This window comes from Aquarana catesbeiana, linkage group LG09 (assembly GCF_042186555.1).
Source record: "Aquarana catesbeiana isolate 2022-GZ linkage group LG09, ASM4218655v1, whole genome shotgun sequence".
Classification (NCBI taxonomy): domain Eukaryota; kingdom Metazoa; phylum Chordata; class Amphibia; order Anura; family Ranidae; genus Aquarana; species Aquarana catesbeiana.
This window is the reverse complement of record NC_133332.1, coordinates 8,421,089-8,442,978: the sequence shown is the minus strand read 5'-3', so window position 1 is coordinate 8,442,978 and position 21,890 is coordinate 8,421,089. Positions and strand designations below refer to the sequence as shown.

General features: G+C 45.5%; 1 protein-coding gene and 1 pseudogene across 1 annotated transcript in view; both read left to right on the top strand.

The window, feature by feature from the left end:
• Positions 1–21,890, top strand: part of LOC141107404 (protocadherin-11 X-linked-like) — a 1,915,236-nt gene that overhangs the window by 1,742,900 nt on the left and 150,446 nt on the right. The gene's annotated exons all lie outside the window — the stretch shown is intronic.
• On the top strand, positions 977–1,088 carry LOC141109085 (U2 spliceosomal RNA; annotated as a pseudogene).

Below are 21,890 nucleotides of genomic sequence, written 5' to 3'. Positions count from 1 at the left end.
CCCATCAATGTAGCTTATCATTGCCCATCAGCGCTGCCTATCAGTGCAGCCTCATCAGCGTACATCAATGAAATAGAAAAATTACCTGTTTGCAAAATTTATTAACAAAATATAAAACGGTTTTGTATTTTTTTTTAATTTTTGTTTTTTTTTAAATGTTTTAACAAAAAATAAAAAACCTCAGAGGTGCTTAAATACCACCAAAAGAAAGCTCTATTTGTGGGAAAAAAATGATAAAAATTTCATTTGGGTACAGTGTTGTTTGACCGCGTAATTGTCATTCAAAGAGTGACAGCGCTGAAAGCTGAAAATTGGTCTGGGCAGGAGGGGGGGTTTAGGTGCCCGGTAAGCAAGTGGTTAAAAAAATAAAAAATAAAATTGGCGTCAATGTTGGGACATACAATTTCACTACTACTACTAGTTGGGAATAGAATTAGTACCTCTTTCATATTTTCTATTTTTTTTTTCTTTTTTCCTTTTTTTGTCTAGTAGTCCATTAACGATAAAAACAAAAAAGGTTAAAAAAAAAAAAAAAAAAAAGCTCTTTCCTAACATCACATCCCCGTATCGAAGTGTTTCTGAGTCTTTCTTGTGCAGAAACAAAAGCTTGATTTCAGCAGACACTGCCTCTGTCCGCCTGGGTAATAATCTGCAGACGTCAGGAGAGGGACCCCTGCCAAATAGAGCGCATCACTGAAGTCACAAAGTTTTGCTGGCCCATTAACTGTGGGTGTGAGCGAGGTGAGCGGATCATTGGACGAGCAGTAATCAATGCACTTCTGCGTCTGCCTCTCTCAGCAGATATTTAAAAAGGTCACCGTCCGCCGGGCTACGAATCGGAAAATTATTGTCCTGTCTGGGTGGGGGTCCTCTGCTCTACATTCACTGCGAAGTCCTCGCATGTCTTCATTATTGAAGGATTTGCATAAAGAACAAAAAAATTAAGCACGATGGTAACCATGGCAGAGGCGCGCCGTGAGCTCCTCTGCCTTTTGGCTAAGATCAAGTGTAGTATCTGTTCTTATCAGTCTCCAGTAGGAGGCACTCTGCTGTTATTCTTAGATGGCTGGCTGTATAGTATACCTGCCAGTATAATGGGGGGTCCTAAGTAACTTCCCCTGTAGGAAGGAACACAAATTGAGCGCCCACCACATGTGGTCGGCGGCAGTTCTCCAGTGTAGGGGATTTCCGAGGGGCCCAGTGCCTCCAGATTTGAACTATGCTACCTGGTCTGGTTAAGGGCTGGGAAGGCAGAGGACCCACCATGTCAAGTGCCACCCCCTCTGGAAGTCAGATCCAGTAAGGTAACGCCGCTCCAAGTGATCACACTCACATCCAGATATGCTGGGTGCAAGTCACGACTCGCCACTGGGATAATAGGAGAAGAAGGAACGTCTGTACACCTACAATATGGATCCAACATAGATGTATTTAAACAAAATATAACGCATGTCTGCCACCAAGACAAGAACAATGGAGAGGCGACGCGTTTCATACTGCAATAGTGCTTCTTCAAACCTCAAAGTGGCATCCCGGGGGACCGGAGTAGCACTGTGGGCTTGGGATCCATTGTGTGAAACTGCACTAGTCCATGGCACCCAAGCGTTTTATATATATATATATATATATATATATATATATATATATATATATAGTGCCTTGAAAAAGTATTCACACCCCTTGACATTTTCCACATTTTGTCATGTTACAACCAAAAACTTAAATGTATTTCATTGGGATTTTATGTGATAGACCAACACAAAGTAGCACATAATTGTGAAGTGGAAGGAAAATGATAAATGGTCTTCAACATTTTTTTATAAATAAATATGTGAAAAGTGTGGGGGGGGGGGGCATTTGTATTCAGACCCCCTTTACTCTGATACCCCTAACTAAAATCTAGTGGAAACAATTGCCTTCAGAAGACACCTAATTAGTAAATAGAGTCCATCTGTGTGTCATTTAATCTCAGTATAAATACAGCTGTTCTGTGAAGCCCTCAGAGGTTTGTTATGCTGCGTACACACACATAAACTCAGAAGGTTTCTCTGATGGAACTCCAACGGAATTCCATTCAAGCGGTCTTGCCTACACACATTCAAAGTCCGACCAAAGTCCGACCGTCCAAAACGCAGTGACGTACAGCACGTACGACGGGACCAGTTTTTGACGAGCGGTTTTCCCGATAGGAAGTGATTCCGTCGGAAATATTTAAAACATGTTCTATTTGTAGGTCCGTCAGAAAGTCCGATGAGGCACACACGCGATCGGAATATGTGATGAAAAGCTTCTGTCAGACTTTTTCTGTCAGACATTCCGCTCGCGTGTACATGGCTTTAGAGAACCTTAGTGAACAAACAGCATCATGAAGGCCAAGGAACACACCAGACAGGTCAGGGATAAAGTTGTGGAGAAGTATAAAGCAGGGTTAGGTTATAAAAATATCCCAAGCTTTGAACATTTCACGGAGCTCTGTTCAATCCATCATATGAAAATAGAAAGAGTATGGCACAACTGCAAACCTACCAAGACATGGCCGTCCACCTAAACTGACCGGCCGGGCAAGGAGAGCATTCATCAGAGAAGAGCCAAGAGGTCCATGGTAACTCTGGAGGAGCTGCAGAGATCCACAGCTCAGGTGGGAGAATCTGTCCACAGGACAACTATTAGTCGTGTTCTCCACAAATCTGCCCTTTATGGAAGAGTGACAAGAAGAAAGACATTGGTGAAAGAAAGTCATAAGAAGTCCTGTTTGTAGTTTGTGAGAAGCCATGTGGGGGACACAGCAAACATGTGGAAGAAGGTGCTCTGGTCAGATGAGACCAAAATTCAATGTTTTGGCCTAAAAGCAAAACGCTGTGTGGCGGAAAACTAACACTGCACATCACCCTGAACACACCATCCCCACTGTGAATCATGGTGGTGGCAGCATCATGTTGTGGGGATGCTTTTTTTCAGCAGGGACAGGGAAGCTGGTCAGAGTTGATGGGAAGAAGGATGGAGCCAAATACAGGGCAATCTTAGAAGAAAACCTGTTAGTCTGCAAACGATTTGAGACTGGGGCGGAGGTTCACCTTCCAGCAGGACAACGACCCTAAACATACAGCCAGAGCTACAATGGAATGGTTTAGATCAAAGCATATTCATGTGTTAGAATGGCCCAGTCACAGTCCAGACCTAAATCCCATTGAGAATCTGTGGCAAGACTTGAAAATTGCTGTTCACAGACGCTCTCCATCCAATCTGACAGAGCTTGAGATATTTTACAAAGAAGAATGGGCAGAAATGTCCTCTCTAGATGTGCAAAGCTGGTAGAGACATCCCCAAAAAGACTTGTAGAGAAAGGGGGTTCTACAAAGTATTGACTCCGGGGGGCGCCATACAAATGTACCCCCCTACACTTTTCACATATTTATTTGTATCGTTTATCATTTTCCTTCCACTTCACAATTATGTGACACTTTGTGTTGGTCTATCACATAAAATCCCAATAAAACACATTTACGTTTTTGGTTGTAACATGACAAAATGTGGGGAATTTTAAGGGGTGTGAATCATTTTTCAAGGCACTGTATGTACAGTATATATAATTGTTACCAGCACGGCTTTTGAAATCTGTCACTGTTTTTAAAGTAGTCTTATATTACGGTTGACACGTGAGGTTGACAGCATTTATTATCCTAATTTAAAATGCGCGGTGTACGTGTATGAAGCCTAGTGTAAGAAATTTTTTTTTTTTTGTGTTGTACTTTTAACATGTTATTTAAGTACAATTTCTCAGAACACGAACAGAGTATTTTGATGAATATTTTTTTTTTTCATATATAATATTAATATTTTTTTTTTAATTTTAATTTCAGTAATTTCTTATTAAAAATATCAAGTGAACAATGATATAATATGTGCCAGACATACTATACACCGATCCGTAAAACAGTATACAGTATGCGCCCTTCAAGGGGCCAGAAAGATTGTTACAAACCAACTAAGATCAGAGCAACTGGATCACTCATTAATATCTTACTGAAAAAGGGGAGAAGTAAATATCTATTTTACAAGGAAAAAGTTTACAACATTGTAGAGAACAGAGAGTGTGCAACCCAGGTGCCTCAGATAATTCCGGAAAAATGATCAAACGTAGGATATATAAGCTATAATAAATAGCGGTTCGGTATAGAAGGCAAAATTGCCTCAAAGTGCTTAATTTTTAGCAGTAAGTCACAATTGCCTAGACAAGTGCTTATTATCTCACCGAAAAATAGCAGCCGAGGGTATTAGAACCTTAAAAGGAAAAAAATGTGATCTAATGCCTCGTACAGACGGTAGACACGTGCGATTCGTTTTGTACGAATCTAAAATTCGTGCGAATTTCCGAAAATTCGTACATTCTGAAGCATCCAAAGTATGAATTACTATGCTTCTGAATTTTGTACGAAATTTTGTTGACGAATTTCGGATCCAAATTCCTTTACAACGGAAACGTGACTGGTGTTTTGTTGACCAATCACAGTTTTTTCTTCTGCTGCTGAGTGATTGTTGGGAAAATGACCTTTTTTAATATGGGAGTGGGAGACTGGTACTGGTAGTCGATGGGAGATTCAGAATCGGACAAAATAAGAATGTTCGTTAATATCATTTTATTATTGCCATAATAATTACGATTATTCATTATGATGAAGTTAAAAACCCAGGAAGTCATCACAGCACAGGGATGGAGGGAGCCCCTCATAATGAGCACAGTACAGGGATGGTGGGAGCCCCTCATAATGAGCACAGCACAGGGATGGTGGGAGCTCCTCATAATGAGCACAGCACAGGGATGGTGGGAGCCCCTCATAATGAGCACAGCACAGGGATGGTGGGAGCCCCTCATAATGAGCACAGCACAGGGATGGTGGGAGCCCCTCATAATGAGCACAGCACAGGGATGGTGGGAGCCCCTCATAATGAGCACAGCACAGGGATGGTGGGAGCCCCTCAGAATAAGCACAGCACAGGGATGGTGGGAGCCCCTCATAATGAGCACAGCAGGGGTACAGCCCCAAGAGGAAGTCAGCACAGCACAGGGATGGTGGGAGCCCCTCATAATGAGCATAGCACAGGGATGGTGGGAGCCCCTCATAATGAGCACAGCACAGGGATGGTGAGAGCCCCTCATAATGAGCACAGGGATGGTGGGAGCCCCTCATAATGATCACAGGGATGGTGGGAGCCCCTCATAATGAGAACAGGGATGGTGAGATCCCCTCATAATGAGCAAAGCACAGGGAAGGTGGGAGCCCCTCATAATGAGCACAGCACAGGGATGGTGGGAGCCCCTCATAATGAGTACAGCACAGGAATGGTGGGAGCCCCTCATAATGAGCCTAATGAGTCCGACGAATGCCATATTGAAAAAGGTATCTTTTGCTTTTTACATTCATCATAACGAACGTTCGTAATTGTTAAGAAAAGTTAACGAACCTAACGACAATTCGTATTTCGTACGAATCCAAATTGAATTTCGGTCACGAATTACGAAATACGAATTAACGGCTAATAGGAAACATAGCAAAATGAAACAAATTTATTGACGGCGCACATGTCTAACACACGGTCGGACTTTCCAATGGGAAATGTTCAATGTGCACCTGTTGTCGGAAATTCCTACCGTGTGTATGCTCCATAGAACATCTGCTGTCGGAATGTCTGACAACAAATGTTTGAGAGCAGGTTCTCAAATTTTCCGACAACAACAAAGCTTGTTGTCGGAAATTCCGAGCGTGTGTAGACAATTCCGAGGCACAAAAGTAAACGAATGTTCAGAATCAAGCGGAAGAGCCACACCAGCTATTGAACTTAATTTTTTATCGACTCGTCGTACGTCTTGTACATCACCGCGTTCTTGCCGATCAGAATTTCCGACAACATTTATGTGACCGTGTGTATGCAAGACAAGTTTGAGCCAACATCCACGGTTTTGTTGTCGGAATGTCTGATCGTGTGTACGAGGCATAAGAGGGTTGACAGAAGAAAAAGGAGAGAAAGAGAGAGTTCATAGTAGAGGAGAGGATTAAGATGAGAGTGACCAACAGGGAGAGTGCCCTTATGTGAGGGGGAGGAAGTCTAGCATTTAGGGGGATCAAAGATATGTTCATGTAATTTGTCCAAGGTTAACATATAGCATCACATTTCTGAGTGGAGTCCAAGAGTATGCTTGCTATCTTCTCTTGTGCCATGATCCAGGAGATTTTCGTTTTTGCCAACTGGACAGAAAACTGAGGGTTTCTTCCATGACTTGGCGATGGTCAGTTTGGCTCCAATGAGGATGAAGAAGATGATTCCACTGGAAAGTTGAGGAGGGTGATTTGGGGTGACTTTATTATTGGAATACTTGTAATCTTCCAGAGCAAAGAAAATATTTTGTTCCAGAAACTCATGATTTTAGTACATCCCCACCAAACATGTAACATACCACCCAAAGTGATCACAGCCTCTAAAAGACCCAAAGTGATCATAGCCTCTAAAACAGAGTGGAGAGGCTGAGGGGTAGAGCTTTTCTATTTTGGATGGGACTAAGTAACACCTTGACATGACTTTTAGGTTTGCTTCTACAAGGACCATATTGAGCACCCCTTTTATAAACCTTAAATGAATTCCTATTCCATACCTCTAGGTCCCATTGTTGTGTAAGATCCGTTTCCCATGCCAGCATAAAGGGAGACTTTGAGTGTGGCAAGGACAGCGCCTTGAAGATTATTGTGATTTCCCCCTCTCTGCTCCATGGCTTGACTACACCATTGTTCTGTTAAATCCGATGTGGAGGTCTCCAAACAAGACAGATGGTGAGATAGTGAGTCCAGATCTTAAGATCAGTAGGTGCTTTTTTATTGTATACACTGCAGTGGAGAGACACAACACACACCGATATTCAGCACTACCAGGCCGAACGAAGAAGGAAGTGTCTCTGCCTTAAAAACATCAAGTTTAACAATACACTGTATACTTTATGAATATGCATAAGGCGTGTTATAGGTGTGATCGTATAGTTTAGTCCAATCAGCATTCATATGTTCTTAGTAGCAAGGGAAAAGTTAAAAGGGGGGGTTACATCATGTGACTGGCGAAAAACTAGAATTCAGTAGTATCTGGTCAGTTTAGTTTTGGTACAAAAGCCTATTTTGAGCAGCTTTCTGGGTTCTTATCAGTAGTTGTGTCGTCACATATCCAACAGTTTCGATTTCCCAGGATCTGAAACAAATCAAGCATAATTATAAATTCTTAAAGCAACAGTCTCTCTCTCTCTCTCTCTCTCTCTCTCTCTCTCTCTCTATCTTATATTATATATATATTACCTCAACATTATCTGACCCCTATAATTCTACTCAGTTCGTATGCTGTGATACTGGGCCCTTCAGTTTTTGAATTCCAAAGTTTTTGTAGGAAATTGTAAATTTGGGAGAAACAAAATAGTTCAAAAGAGGGCATATCCAATTTTCTAACACAATCTGCCTTGGTGAGTGGGCCCAAGGGCCAAAGGAAGTATCCAATTCTGTATAACCCCTTGTTCAGCCACCAGCTAAAGGCCTTCATTTCCAGCAGGATTCCGAAACAAATGCATTAGCAGTTTGAGAGTAGAGACTAGCTGAGGTTGAGTTCTCAAAATATTCCAGAGAGAAAAAGAATGGGAAAGCGAAGGGGCCAAGATCGAAGGTATCAATTTCAAGGTAGTCTAGGGTGTAATGAGGTACCGCCTGTCTTTCGATGTGAACCCAGTCGGGCACCTCCAAGCAGGAGTAGACTACTGAGATCTGGGCTAGTTGTGCAGATTGATAATTCCAGGATAGGTTAAGTAGTCCCAAGCTCCCATGGTTTCAAGCTCAGGATAGAACCGATTTAGAGAGGCGATACACTCTAAATCATTTTGGCTTGAAAAACATTGTAAATGAGCCATAACTAAAGGGACAGGAAGAGCCCTAAAGAAATACAGGATGTGAGGGAGCAACGTCATTTTGATTGCATTAATTCTGCCCAACCAAGAGAGGTCATAATGAGCCCACTGGGATAGGTTGGCCTCAATTTTTTAAAGAATGGGGGGTAATTTGCAGAGTAAAGGAGGTCAATCTTGGCTGTCAAACTCACCCTTTATCTAGCAAATGGATCGGATCATTTCCAGGTTTACCGAGGGCTCCGGAATGACCGGAAAGCAGCAGGAAGGGGGGGCACCTCTCCCGCCGCCCCAAAAAGTGATCCCGTGGCAAATCCACCACCAGAATCACTTTTAGCAGATGCTGAATTGTCCACAGAGAAACAAAAGATACCAGGGTTATGGCAGATAGCTTCAGCCATATCCCCTGTATTAAACGTCGTAAAAATAGATTTTAAACAATGAGAGAACATGCCATAAATCAGGGACTAATCGACACAATGTGCACAATGCGGGGGGTGGGGGGGGAGCCAGGTGGGCCCAGTACAGATTACATCATACTTACCAACTGTCCCGGATTTGCTGGGATAGTCACGCTTTTTATTACGCTTTCCCGGGATGCAGCCTGGGACTTGGCCATTTGTATTAAAGCTTAATACAAAGTAGACATGTGCACTGCCGAAAAATTTGTTCGTTTTCATTTCATTTGTTTTTGGGTTTTTTTTCGCTGTTTGGGTCATTCATTATGATCAAAATTCATAAATTCATGAATCCGAAAATTCGTTAATTCGTAACATTTGAAAATCCAGAAATTTGTCAATTCGAAAAATTTGTCAGTTCGAAAATTCATTAATTCGAAAATTCATCAATTCGTAAAAATCTAAAATTAAAAAATTTGAAAATCCAAAGATTCAAAAATAAAGAAAATCCAAAAAATTTGAAAGAACGAAAATCCGAAAATTTTAAATAATAACTAACTAACTAGTAATAACTATGAAATTATAGGTATTGGAATTTCTTTTCAAATTTGGCTGTTAGTCTACGTAACAAATGCAAATTATTTTTTTTTTTTTTGTTTTTTGTTTTTTTTAGTAGAGACCCTAGAGAATAGAGAAATGGTGTAGCAGTCATTCAAATGCAATTTTTGGGGAAAAAATTACACTTTAATGAATTAAAAAAAAAAAAAAAAAAAATTAACCAGTAAAGTTAGCCCATTTTTTTTTTTTGTATAATGTGAAAGATTTTACACCGCGAGAATTCGATGTCTCAGCACGCTGTCATCTGATCTTTAGCACTTTAGCTTAATTTGGGTGTTTTATAAAGTGTATTGCTCAAGGGTATCAGGACAGCTGACTGGATTCCACCACTTCAAAAAAACGTAGAGATGTATTCTTTCAGCCGTATGCGCAAATCATCGACCTTTCTGCCATCTGCATCCTTCCAGCGAAACCATATGGCCGGATCTCATCATTCGCGGTAACTGACTCTGCACTGGTAATGCTTATCTCACACACCAAAACCACAGAGGGGCTCGCCTGTAGGCTGTAGACAAGGCAAATTCCTCTTTTTTTTTCCAAGTGCTTATTTTATTTTGTATATGTGTTAGATTTTTTTTTTTTAATGGGGTCTTCAGAACTGCCATTTGTTGGAGATTCACAATCCCCCCCGGAGCTCCCCACCAACCGCTGGCATCTTTAGCCCAGTGGTTTCTGGGTATGGATCCCTGGCATAGCATGTCTCTTCTGCATGAAAAAAATATTGCCTGTTTGCAATTCTTTTTTTTTTTTTTTAGTAAAGTTCCACTTTAAAGCAAAGCTCCACCCAAAAGGGGAATCTCTGCATGTTTGAACCCCCCCTACTGCCACACCCCGCTCTACTGCCACACCCCTCTACTGCCACACCTCCTCTACTGCCACACCCCCCTCTACTGCCACACCCCCCCTACTGCAACACCCCCCTCTACTGCCACACCCCCCTCTACTGCCACACCCCCCTCTACTGTCACACCCCCCTCTACTGCCACATTTGGTACTTTTTTTGGAGGGGTGAGGGGGAGCGAGCCCATCCATAAGAGGCGCCGCCCCCATAATCCATGCGCACAGGCCTCTAATTTACATGCAGGGTGCCAGACACATGGATTCCAATGTTTTTGTTTTTTTTAGAAGCTTGTGATTAGAGCCAGAGGCTCTAATTGCCTTAAAAAAAAGGGGGGGGGCGGGGCTCGGGGCGCAGAGCACTTCGCCCTGATCCCACCCAGTTGGGTGACAATAGCGAATTAATATCTGCCATTGCCTTCCTGATTCTCCTCCTGGGCCAATCAGGAAGCAAGTCCTGATTGGCCTGAGAGGCCAAGCGTTCGTATTGGCCACCAAAGGAGGCTGCCATGAAACTGTGGAGGAGGAGACTCAGGGGAAGCCGTTTTGAAGAGGAGGAGGAGGAGGCGCATGGTAAAGCTGCCGAGGAGGAAGTGCTGCCCGCAACCTAGATGGGGGGAAGTCCCACTTTCTGCTCAGATCGCCACGGTGATCTACGACGAGGTCCAGCTCTTCCTCCCCCCCCCCCGCAGCCTTCTGGGACACACACAGGTCCCATAAGACTGCGGGACCATTAAGAAAGCACAGCGTGACTGGAAGACTTCACTGGCGATTTCCCTTACCTAAGATGCCCAGTGCCGACATCGCTGGATCCCTGGACAGGTAAGTGTCATTATGTTAACAGTCAGCAGCTACAGTGTTTGTAGCTGCTGACTTTTAATTTTGGGGGGGGTGGAGACTGGAGATCCTCTTTAAGCTGCAATGGCAGAAGATGGGGTGTGCCACATGTGCAGTAACTTATCAGCATAACCTCTTGCCGACCGCGCTACAGCACGGTCGTCCAGTTCTGGGAGGCCGTCATATGACAGCTTGCCGTGATCGCGCCCGCTGCACACCCGCTGCTGGGCGTGGGTGATGCTCTCTGTGTTTGCAGGGTCCTCTGGACGCGGCCGAACATGGATTGAGGTAAAGAGCCAATCAGTGGCTCTTTACCAAGTGATTAGCTTTGTCCAATCACAGCTGATCGCAATGTCAAGAGAAGCCGGTTACCGGCTTTCTTCACCGCTCCTTCTCACGCTGTCAGCGTGTGGAGAAGAAAAGAAAAGAGCCGATAATGCAAAAGCCCACCACTGCTGCCAATTAGTGCCCACCACTGCTGCCAATTACTGCCCACCACTGTTGCCAATCAGTGCCCACCACTGCTGCCAATCAGTGCCCACCTGTGTCTCCTCAACAAAGTCACCCATCAGTGCTGCCTATCAGTATCCATCAGTGCAGCCTATCAGTGCAGCCTCATCAGTGCCCATCAATTCTGCCTCATCAGTGCCCACCAGTGCCGCCTCATCAGTGCCCATCAGTGCAGCCTATCAGTGCAGCCTCATCAGTGCCCATCAATTCTGCCTCATCAGTGCCCACCAGTGCCGCTCCATCAGTATCCATTAGTGCAGCCTCATCAGTGCCCATCAATTCTGCCTCATCAGTGACCATCAGTGCAGCCTAAAAGTGAAGCCTCATCAGTGCCCACCAGTGCCGCCCCATCAGTGACCATCGGGGCTGCCTATCAGTGCAGCCTCATCAGTGTCCACCAGTGCCGCCTCATCAGTGTCCACCAGTGCAGCCTATCAGTGCAGCCTCATCAGTGCCCATCAATTCCGCCTTATCAGTGACCATCAGTGCCGCCTCATCAGTGCCCATCAGTGAAGGAGAAAAATTACCCATTTGCAAAATTTTATGTGAATATAAAATGAAAAAATGTCATATGGATACAGTGTAGCATGACCGCGCAATTGTCATTCAAATGGCGACCGCGCCGAAAGCTGAAAATTAGCCTGGGCAGGAAGGGGATGAAAGTGCCCTGGTGGGCAAGTGGTTAAAGCTGTGATCGCAGGACGTGGCCCGGGACAGAGCATCAGCAAGGAAGATGGTCAAGGTGCAGGACTGTCTCACCAAATCCGGGACAGTTAGGTTGTACGTAAGAGGTCCTCTGCTGTGGCATCCTGTTATAGTGGCCATGGTGTTCCATCATACAAAGAGCTTTGTGTATATGTTCCTTGGATTCAAAAACTACGACCTTCTATAGTCAGTGAGGTTGAAAACAGACTGGGGTCCTTTGAGTTCAACCAAAGACATAATATTAACTTTCTAATGTCTCCTCCTAAGTCTGTCCTGCGCTCGCCGCTCCAGGCTACAAAAGTTCATAAATCGGTCATTACGATGGCGGTTTTCATCTAATAGAATCCTGCTAAAAAAAAAAATGGTGCCCTTTCGATGAACCAACCAAGCCATGTGGCCATCTCAGCTGCAAACTGCTCCGGTGACCCACATTATTATTCCTATAATGTTGTTAACGAGAGATGACATCTCAGCCACGGAGTCGCTAAATTGCTAATGAAGCGGGGAATAATTATTGTGATTAGCTTTAGTATAAATATATTCACGGAACTCCATCTTGATCTGATCTGGCTGGGAAAGTCGCATAACGTGATATTATATACGGTGCGGATATCAGGCGGAGTGAACTATCGTTCCCGCGCCTCCGAACCATCTAATTCGCCACACGAAAAGGGCAACAAAAGAGTCAAGATAAAGCTTGTTTTATAAACATAGTATCAGTATAATTGTATCTAGTTAAAGAGAATGTATATTTAGATTATAGTTCAAATCATATATATGATTTACTTAAACATATAAAAGAACTCTATAAATAATGTCTTTCCAAAGTGTGTTAATAACTAAAATGTTTATTTTCTATGTGTAGTTTGTAAATATACAGAATCTCACAAAAGTGAGTACACCCCTCACATTTTTGTAAATCTTTTCTTCTATCTTTTCATGTGACAACACTGAAGAAATGACACTTGTCTACAATGTAAAGTAGTGAGTGTACAGCTTGTATAACAGTGTAAATTTGCTGTCCCCTCAAAATAACTCAACACACAGCCATTAATGTCTAAACCGCTGGCAACAAAAGTGAGTACACCCCTGATAAAAAATGTCTAAATTGGGGCCCAATTAGCCATTTTCCCTCCCCGGTGTCATGTGACTCGTTAGTGTTACAAGGTCTCAGGTGTGAATGGGGAGCAGGTGTGTTAAGTTTGGTGTTATCGCTCTCAATCTCTCATACTGGTCACTGGAAGTTCAACATGGCATCTCCATGGCAAAGAACTCTCTGAGGATCTAAAAAAAAGAATTGTTGCTCTACATAAAGGTGGCCTAGGCTATAAGAAGATTGCCAAGACCCTGAAACTAAGCTGTAACACGGTGACTAAGACCATACAGCAGTATAACAGGACAGGTTCCACTCAGAACAGGCCTCACCATGGTTGACTCTGGAACTGTAGAAGGCACCACGCTCTTCAGTAGTCGCAGGTCACTGGAGAGATTCACCTTTTTCAAATGTATTTTCAAGGGTGGGGGTTCCGGATGCAGACCCCAGGAAACAACTGGACTGTGTGCATAGAGACAGATGGGGTAGCTCCCAGCCTCTGTGCTTGCAGCAGCATTCTGCAGTATTTGAGGAGCCTCCAGGCGTGGGGGGGGGGGGATAAAGTTTATGGGGAGACACTGGTGGGGTGTTAAAGTGTATGGGAAGAAATGGAGGGGGTAGCCCTGGTAGACAGGCTGTACAGTGTTAAAGTGCATGGGGGACATGGAGGTGGAAGCCCCAGCAGGCAGACTGTACAGCTTCCTATGTTTTCCAATGGCGGCCTTGGCTAGTCTTTTCAAAGAACAAAGACAATGTGCAACAAATAACTCTGATTACTGAATTGAATCCTCTTGGCTGTATCCGTGACTCACCGCACCAGCTCAAAGTTTGACTAATTCCACAAACGAGGGAAGAAGAAAACTTTTCCAATTAGCCGTACAGACGGAAGGCTCAGGTGACTGTAAAACTTTATTAATCTTCAGTAATTAGGAAAATGGCACAGAAAGCCCAGAAATGAGGGTTTAAATCACAGAGGGTGACACAGAAAAAAGTTTTGCTGCTCTCTGCGGTGGTGGCGGCCTATGTAGGTTGACGGGTAAAACGTCAAGAAAAGACGACATAAATAGACATTGTTAATAAAATATAAGTAGCGGCTGCAGGGAGGGAGAGCAGCGGGATCCTTGGCTCTGGCAGAACGAGAGGCCAACATATTGTATAGATTGCGCAGATAAACTTTCATACAGTAATTACTTACAAATGAAATCAAAAGTTTTTTTATAAGCTAACAACATGTATAAATGAAAATAAAACCAACACTTTTACCTATTTAAAGAAAAAAAAGTGTGTGTGCGGGTAGATATCATCTATTATCTAAAACCCATACTGTGACCACCGCTGTACAATCATCAATGTAAGCGTCAATGACACCCCAAAGACCTTCTAAGGCAACACACCACCAATGCACATGCCTTGCAGCAAACCTCAACTGTGCATTCAGAGCCAGGACAGGTGAGGTGCAGGAGGGGCAGCTGCCCCTGGCACAGTATGGGCAGGCTCCCTTTCTGTTCCCAGGGCCACAGAGTGACAGCAGTCTAGCTGTGATGGGAACACCCAGTGTTCCAGCACCTGGTGTTGCTCCATTAGACACCAATGCCTCCCTTGATGCAGAGCAGCAGCAGACCCGCCTTCAGTATGGGACGGTGCTCGCTGGGGGTGAAATCCCATACTTTCTCTCCCTGGTCATGTCACCCATCACATGATAGGGGAGAGGAAGAAGTTTCCCTTCCCGGTGGTGCCTTTACTGATAATAAGTCTGAAGTAAATTGGGGATGGTGGGGTTGAATATCTGCTGCATCTCCTCCCTCCAGACCCTAAGAGCATCCAGTCAGCTAAAGATCCCCTAACCTTCCACAGTGCCCCCCAGGCTCCCTGAGAACGCCCAATCCCCACAGTGCCCCCAACCCCCAAAGAGTGCCCCCAAGCTGCCTGAAAGCTCCCAATCTCCACAGTGTCCCCAGCCTCCAAGAGTGTCCCCAGGCTCCCTGAGTGCTCCCAATCCCCACAGTGTCCCCAACCTCCAAAAGTGTCCCCAGGCTCCCTGATAGCTCCCAATCCCCACAGTGTCCCCAACCTCCAAGAATGTCCCCAGGCTCCCTGAGACCTCCCATTCCCCACAGTGCCCACAACCTCCAAGAGTGTCCCCAGGCTCCCTGAGAGCTCCCATTCCCCACAGTGCCCACAACCTCCAAGAGTGTCCCCAGGCTCCCTGAGAGCTCCCATTCCCCACAGTGCCCACAACCTCCAAGAGTGTCCCCAGGCTCCCTGAGAGCTCCCATTCCCCACAGTGCCCACAACCTCCAAGAGTGTCCCCAGGCTCCCTGAGAGCTCCCAATCTCCACAGTGCCCACAACCTCCAAGAGTACCCCCAGGCTCCCTGGGAGCTCCCAATCCTCACAATGCCCCCTACCACCCTCAGTGCCCATAGTCTCCCTGAATGCTCCCAATTCCCTACAGTGCCCCTAACCTCCAAGAGTGCCCCCAGACTCCCTGAGAGCTCCCAATCCCCACAGTGCCCCCAACCCCCAAAGAGTGCCCCCAAGCTGCCTGAAAGCTCCCAATCTCCACAGTGTCCCCAACCTCCAAGAGTGTCCCCAGGCTCCCTGAGTGCTCCCAATCCCCACAGTGCCCCCTACCTCCAAAGAGTGCCCTCAAGCTGCCTGAAAGCTCCCAATCCCCAGAGTGTCCCCAACCTCCAAGAATGTCCCCAGGCTCCCTGAGACCTCCCAATCCCCACAGTGCCCACAACCTCCAAGAGTGTCCCCAGGCTCCCTGAGAGCTCCCAATCTCCACAGTGCCCACAACCTCCAAGAGTACCCCCAGGCTCCCTGGGAGCTCCCAATCCTCACAATGCTCCCTACCACCCTCAGTGCCCATAGTCTCCCTGAATGCTCCCAATTCCCTACAGTGCCCCTAACCTCCAAGAGTGCCCCCAGACTCCCTGAGAGCTCCCAATCCCCACAGTGCCCCCAACCCCCAAAGAGTGCTCCCAAGCTGCCTGAGAGCTCCCAATCCCCACAGCGCCACCTCCCTCCCTCAGTGCCCCCAACCTTTCTCAGTGCCCATAGTCTCCCTGAGTGCTCCCAATCCCCAGAGTGCCCCCCACCTCCTTCAGTTCCTCCAACCATCCATGACCCCAACCTCCCACAGTGCCTTCTAGCCTGCTGCAGAGCTTCCAGCACCCCAAACTGTCCCCAGCTTCCAACAGTGTCTCCCAGTGTCCTCTAACCTCCTACTGAGACTCCTAACGATGCCACTAACTTCTACATTGTCCATGTATCTTCCAACCTCCCACAGTACTCCCCAGGCTGCAGCAGAGCCTTTGGCACCCACAGTTCTTCTCAACCTCTAACAGTGCCCTTCAGCCTCCCACAGTACCCCCACAAAGCCCCCAGAACCCTGGAGAGACTCCCAGCTCTCTCTAGAGACCCTGTCCTCCATAGTTGCTCCAGCCCCCTCTAAAGCCATTATCCCCCACTGTTGCAGAGTCCCCTTCACAAAACCCCAAGCCCCCACAGTAACACCCAGCCCCATCCAGGGACTTCCGGCCCCCCATCGCCATTCAGAGCCCCAAGCACATTTCAAAGCCCCCTTTATAATTCTTCCCACTGACACCAATATTAGGGCATCTTTTCCTCTTACTAACTATGCATCCCAGATTATTCCTCCTCCTACTGACCCCCAAACAGAGTCAGGATGGGGAAGGGGGCATTGGGGGCACGAGGGCAGCTATAATTGAATTCTGTATTGATTCAATTCAACCTATTTTGTTTTAGAATGTTTAAAATACTTTCTTGTCTTGAATAGACATGGTGGAGATTTACTAAAACTGCATTAAAAATCTGGTGCAGCTCTGCACAGAAACCAATCAGCTTCCAGGTTTGTTTTTGTTTTTTTTGTGAAACCTTAATCGAACTAGTGTTGGCTGAACTGTTCAGGCTGAGCAAAAGTTCGGCCCAAACATCACCCGTTCGGGTGTTCGCCGAACACCCGAGTTTCCAGATGCGCTCAGCGCCAAGCCCACAGTCAATACGTTGAAGCAGAGCCGGGAAGCCAGCCGTGGCATCCTTAACAATGAATGAGTTACCAGCTGTCAGCGGGCTTCCCTGCTGACAGCTGAAAGAAAAAAAAAATCTTGCCAGCAATGCAAAATCATAAAAAAAAAAAATAAATAGCGCCCCCTCCCCTAAATCCATAAAAGAATCATTATCCGAGCATTCAACCCAGCTGGTCATGAAGGGGGGGGGGCAAAGGACTGTCTTAAAGCAATGCATGTTAACATGCAATAATGCACTGCAACAGACTGCCTTAGAGTGCAATATTAGTGATAATTAGCATTGCATTAATGCAGCCCATGCATAAGAATTGGCAATGCAACCAAGAAATCCAAAAAGAAGTACATTATTATGATAATGCACAGCAGTACATGGTGATGTACTCACAGCCAAGACAGGGGAGGGGGCAGGAGGGTCAGCTGCTCCAGGCACAGGTATGTGCAGGTTCCCTTTCTGTTGCCAGGCCAAAGAGTCGCAGCAGTCGCACATAATGTTCCAGCACCTGGTGCTGCTCCATTACCCAGTTAGTGACTGCCCGCCATAGATATACTGCGGCAGGGCGGCCGCTCTTTGCCAGATCACGTACTTAGCACATGATCTGACACTTCCGGGTCTGAGGCGCATGTGATCGGACACAGCGGCCGCCAATCGGCGGTTCCGGCGGATGCGATGTCCGCCGGCGTTCTGTCAAAAGAGCCAAGTTGTCTAAATCTCCAATTACGTCACTTCCGGTGACTCTCCAGCAGCAGTAATTGGCTGTCTTCACAGAACGCCGGCAGTGTATACACTACGGTACACGATATAATGAGTGGACATTGTTAGTCCGCCCGCTAGTAAAGAACAACATGGCCGCCTCAAAGGCGGCGACAACTTTTTTACTCCTTAGCCGGTGTTCTGTCAAAACAGCCAAGTTGTCGAAATCTGCAGTTACTGATGCTAGAGAGTCACCGGCAGTGACATAATTGGAGATTTTGACGAAATCTTCATAGGCGACTCTTTAAACGTTTACAGAGAAGGTCTACTTCTAGAATTATTGCTCTCGCTCTGGCGATCATGACGATACCTCACATGTGTGGTTTGAACACCGTTTACATATGAGTTTTTTTTGTTTTTTTTACCAAAAATATGTAGATATTGGCATAAACTGATGAAGAAATGTTTTTTTTTGGGGTATTTATTATAGCAGAAAGTCAAAACATATATACCGTATTTATTGGCGTATAACACGCGCCGGCGTATAACACGCACCCCAAGTTTAGGAGGGAATTTTAAGGAATAAAACTTTTAGGAGGGAAGTTTAAGGAAAAAAAACTTACATTTAAATGCCCATCAATGCAGCCTCATCAGTGTCCATCTGCAGCCTTGTCAGTGTCCATCTGTAGCATTGTCCCCCATTGCAGCCTTGTCCCCCATTGCAGCCTTGTCCCCCATTGCAGCATTGTCCCCCATTGCAGCCTTGTCCCCCATTGCAGCCTTGTCCCCCATTGCAGCATTGTCCCCCATTGCAGCATTGTCCCCCATTGCAACCTTGTCCCCCATTGCAGCATTGTCCCCCATTGCAGCCTTGTCCCCCATTGCAGCATTGTCCCCCATTGCAGCCTTGTCCCCCATTGCAACCTTGTCCCCCATTGTCCCCCATTGCAGCATTGTCCCCCATTGCAGCACTGTCCCCCATTGCAGCATTGTCCCCCATTGTCCCCCATTGCAGCCTTGTCCCCCATTGCAGCATTGTCCCCCATTGCAGCATTGTCCCCCATAGCAGCTTTGTCCCCCATTGCAAACTTGTCCCCCATTGTCCCCCATTGCAGCATTGTCCCCCATTGTCCCCCATTGCAGCCTTGTCCCCCATTGAAGCCTTGTCCCCCATTGCAACATTGTCCCCCATTGCAGCATTGTCCCCCATTGCAGCCTTGTCCCCCATTGAAGCCTTGTCCCCCATTGTCCCCCATTGCAACATTGTCCCCCATTGCAGCATTGTCCCCCATTGCAGCCTTGTCCCCCATTGCAGCCTTGTCCCCCATTGTCCCCCATTGCAGCCTTGTCCCCCATTGTTCCCCATTGCAGCCTTGTCAGTGTCCATCAGTAGTCTGCAGCCTTGCCCTGTGTCGTTTGCAGACATCTGGCGTTTAAAAATGGTGCCATCATTCTTGGCGGCTCTCTCGGCCGTTCTCGGTGGCCGAGAACGGGCGAGAATGACCGAAAGCGTCCGAAAGCCGGCGAGAATGGCCGAAAGCCACCGAAAGCGGCCGAGAATGGCCGAAAGCTGCCGAGAGCCGCCAAAAGGCTCGCAATCGGCGGGGGATTGGCGTATAACATGCACGCACGATTTTCCCCTGATTTTAAGGGGAAAAAAGTGCGTATTATACGCCGATAAATAATTTTTTTCAAAATTGTCGCTCTTTTTTTGTTTATAGCGCAAAAAAATGAAAAACCGCAGAGGTGATCAAATACCACCAAAAGAAAGCTCTATTTGTGGGAAAAAAAGGACTTAAATTTTATTCGGCTAGAGCGCCGCAGGACCGCGCAGTTGTCAGTTAAAGCGACGCAGTGCCGAATCGCAAAAAAAAAAATGGCCTGGTCATTGAGCAGCCAAATCTTCCGGGGCTGAAGTGGTTAAAGACGACCCTCTACGCAATGCACCTTAGTGCTTGGGGTGGGGGTGGGGGGGGCTGCCATTTAAAATAAATGGTACCACAACGCAAGAATGTCTGTGTTATGCACACACGCGTGCGTTACCGCAACGCAGACATGAGAGTAAGCCCCCCCACGGGCTTCGATTGCTTATCCAAGATCTCTTTCTTTTTTTTTTTTTAAATAGAGACAGAGTTTAACAGCACGAAGGGAGGTTGAAAATCTAAATGGCAGATAAAGACAAAATATACTGCATTGATAAGTGCCACTAACATTTCCTCCGCAAAGGCTTTTTCTGCAGAAAAACCTGCTAAAATTGGTCAACCACTCCCCCTTGTGGCGGTAGCCGGAGACATCATGGCCCCAGCAAGATCTCTGCTACGGAAAAAAAGAAAAAAAAAAAAAAATGAATAAAAAAAAAATATATGTTTTCTGCTGCCTTGAAAAATAAATCTTAATATTTTCCAAGCACTACCAAAAAATTCATGAGAGACTCTAATGGTCTAGAAAAACATACTTGATGTGCAAAAAGGATGAGCGAGGGGGAAAAAAAAAAAGTTTGCAAGCCATCTTTAAAGTTAAAGAGTTGAAAGCTAATCTGTAAGATCTCTGGAGCATCTTTTTGATCAGCGTCAGATAAAAAAAAAATATATATATATATATATATATATATATTTTTTTTTTTTTAAGACTCGCGGATGCCCTGACCTCGGCGGTGCGGCTGTATAAATTATCGTGCTGGCTTTTTATTTTTTAAGAGAAACAAACATTTTAGCCTCTCAGTTTTTTTTTGTTTTTTTTTTTTTTTTTTTTTTTGCCGTAACGGGGACGGTTTTCCTATCTGCAGCCTACAATTTTTTTATTTTTTATTTTTTTTTAGGTTCGGATAGAATAATTTAAAAGCTGCCCTTTTGACTCGGGAAGCATTAAGATTCACACTATTCAAAGAACGTCAGATGGGATCTGGCTCGTCTTACTTACACTCAGCAGTCTCATTCCTCTTGCTGAATATAAATGTATTATATGTGAGTCAGATATATTAATTATACATTGTATTTCTTTATACTTTTCTATATTGATACACACTATATTACCAAGATTTTACCATTCTGCCGTTGCTTACCTCCTTTTTGAAAATGCCAGTTTCTTGGCCATCTCTGGCATACACTATACGCCTGCCTTTACACACACATAAACTTTAATGATATCCCAGTCTTAGTCCATAGGGTTCAATATTGAGTTGGCTCCGCCCTTTGCGGCTATAACAGCTTCAACTCTTCTGGGAAGGCTGTCCACAAGGTTTAGGAGGGTGTCTATGGGAATGTTTGACCATTCTTCCAGAAGAGCATTTGTGAGGTCAGGCACTGATGTTGCACGAGAAGGCCTGGCTCACATTCTCCGCTCTAATTCATCCCCAAGATGTTCTATTGGGTTGAGGTCAGGACAGTCAAGTTCCTCCACTCCAAACCCACTTATCCATGTCTTTATGGACCTTGCTTTGTGCTCTGGTGCGCAGTCATGTTGGAACAGGAAGGGGCCATCCCCAAACTGTTCCCGCAAAGTTGGGAGCATGAAATTGTCCAAAATGTCTTGGTATGCTGACGCCTTAAGAGTTTCCTTCACTGGAACTAAGGGGCCAAGCCCAACCCCTGAAAAACAACCCCACACCATAATCCCCCCTCCAGCAAATGATTTGGACCAGTGCACAAAGCAAGGTCCATAAAGACGTGGATGAGCGAGTTTGGGGTGGAAGAACTTGAGTGTCCTGCACAGAGTTATGCAGTTTCTCCAAGATTTACCCATATGGAATACCTCTTGCCTCGTTCACATAGGGTTTACTGTAGACCAGTAGGGAAAAAACAACTGCCATCAAGGAGATGGAACACTACTTCAGCAGAAAAGGGTCTAAATTCCTTCCCTTCCCAGAACACCAGTGTGTCAGGGAAACACATTTCGGGGATTAGAATTCCTCTCCACCATCCTATCCATATGGAATACCTCTTGCCTCAGACCTCATTCACTTGGGGTTTACTATAGACCAGTAGGGAAAAAAACAACTGCCATCCAGAAGATGGAACAGTATTTCAGCAGAAAAGGGTCCCAGCCCCTTCCCTTCCCAGAACACCAGTGGGTCAGGAGAATGCATTTCATGGATAAGAATTCCCACCATCAACCTAACCATATGGACTAGATCCTGCCTTAGACCTCGATCACAAAGGGTTTACTGTCCACCAGCAGGGAAAAAAACGACTGTCACCCAGAAGCTGGAACACTACTTTAAC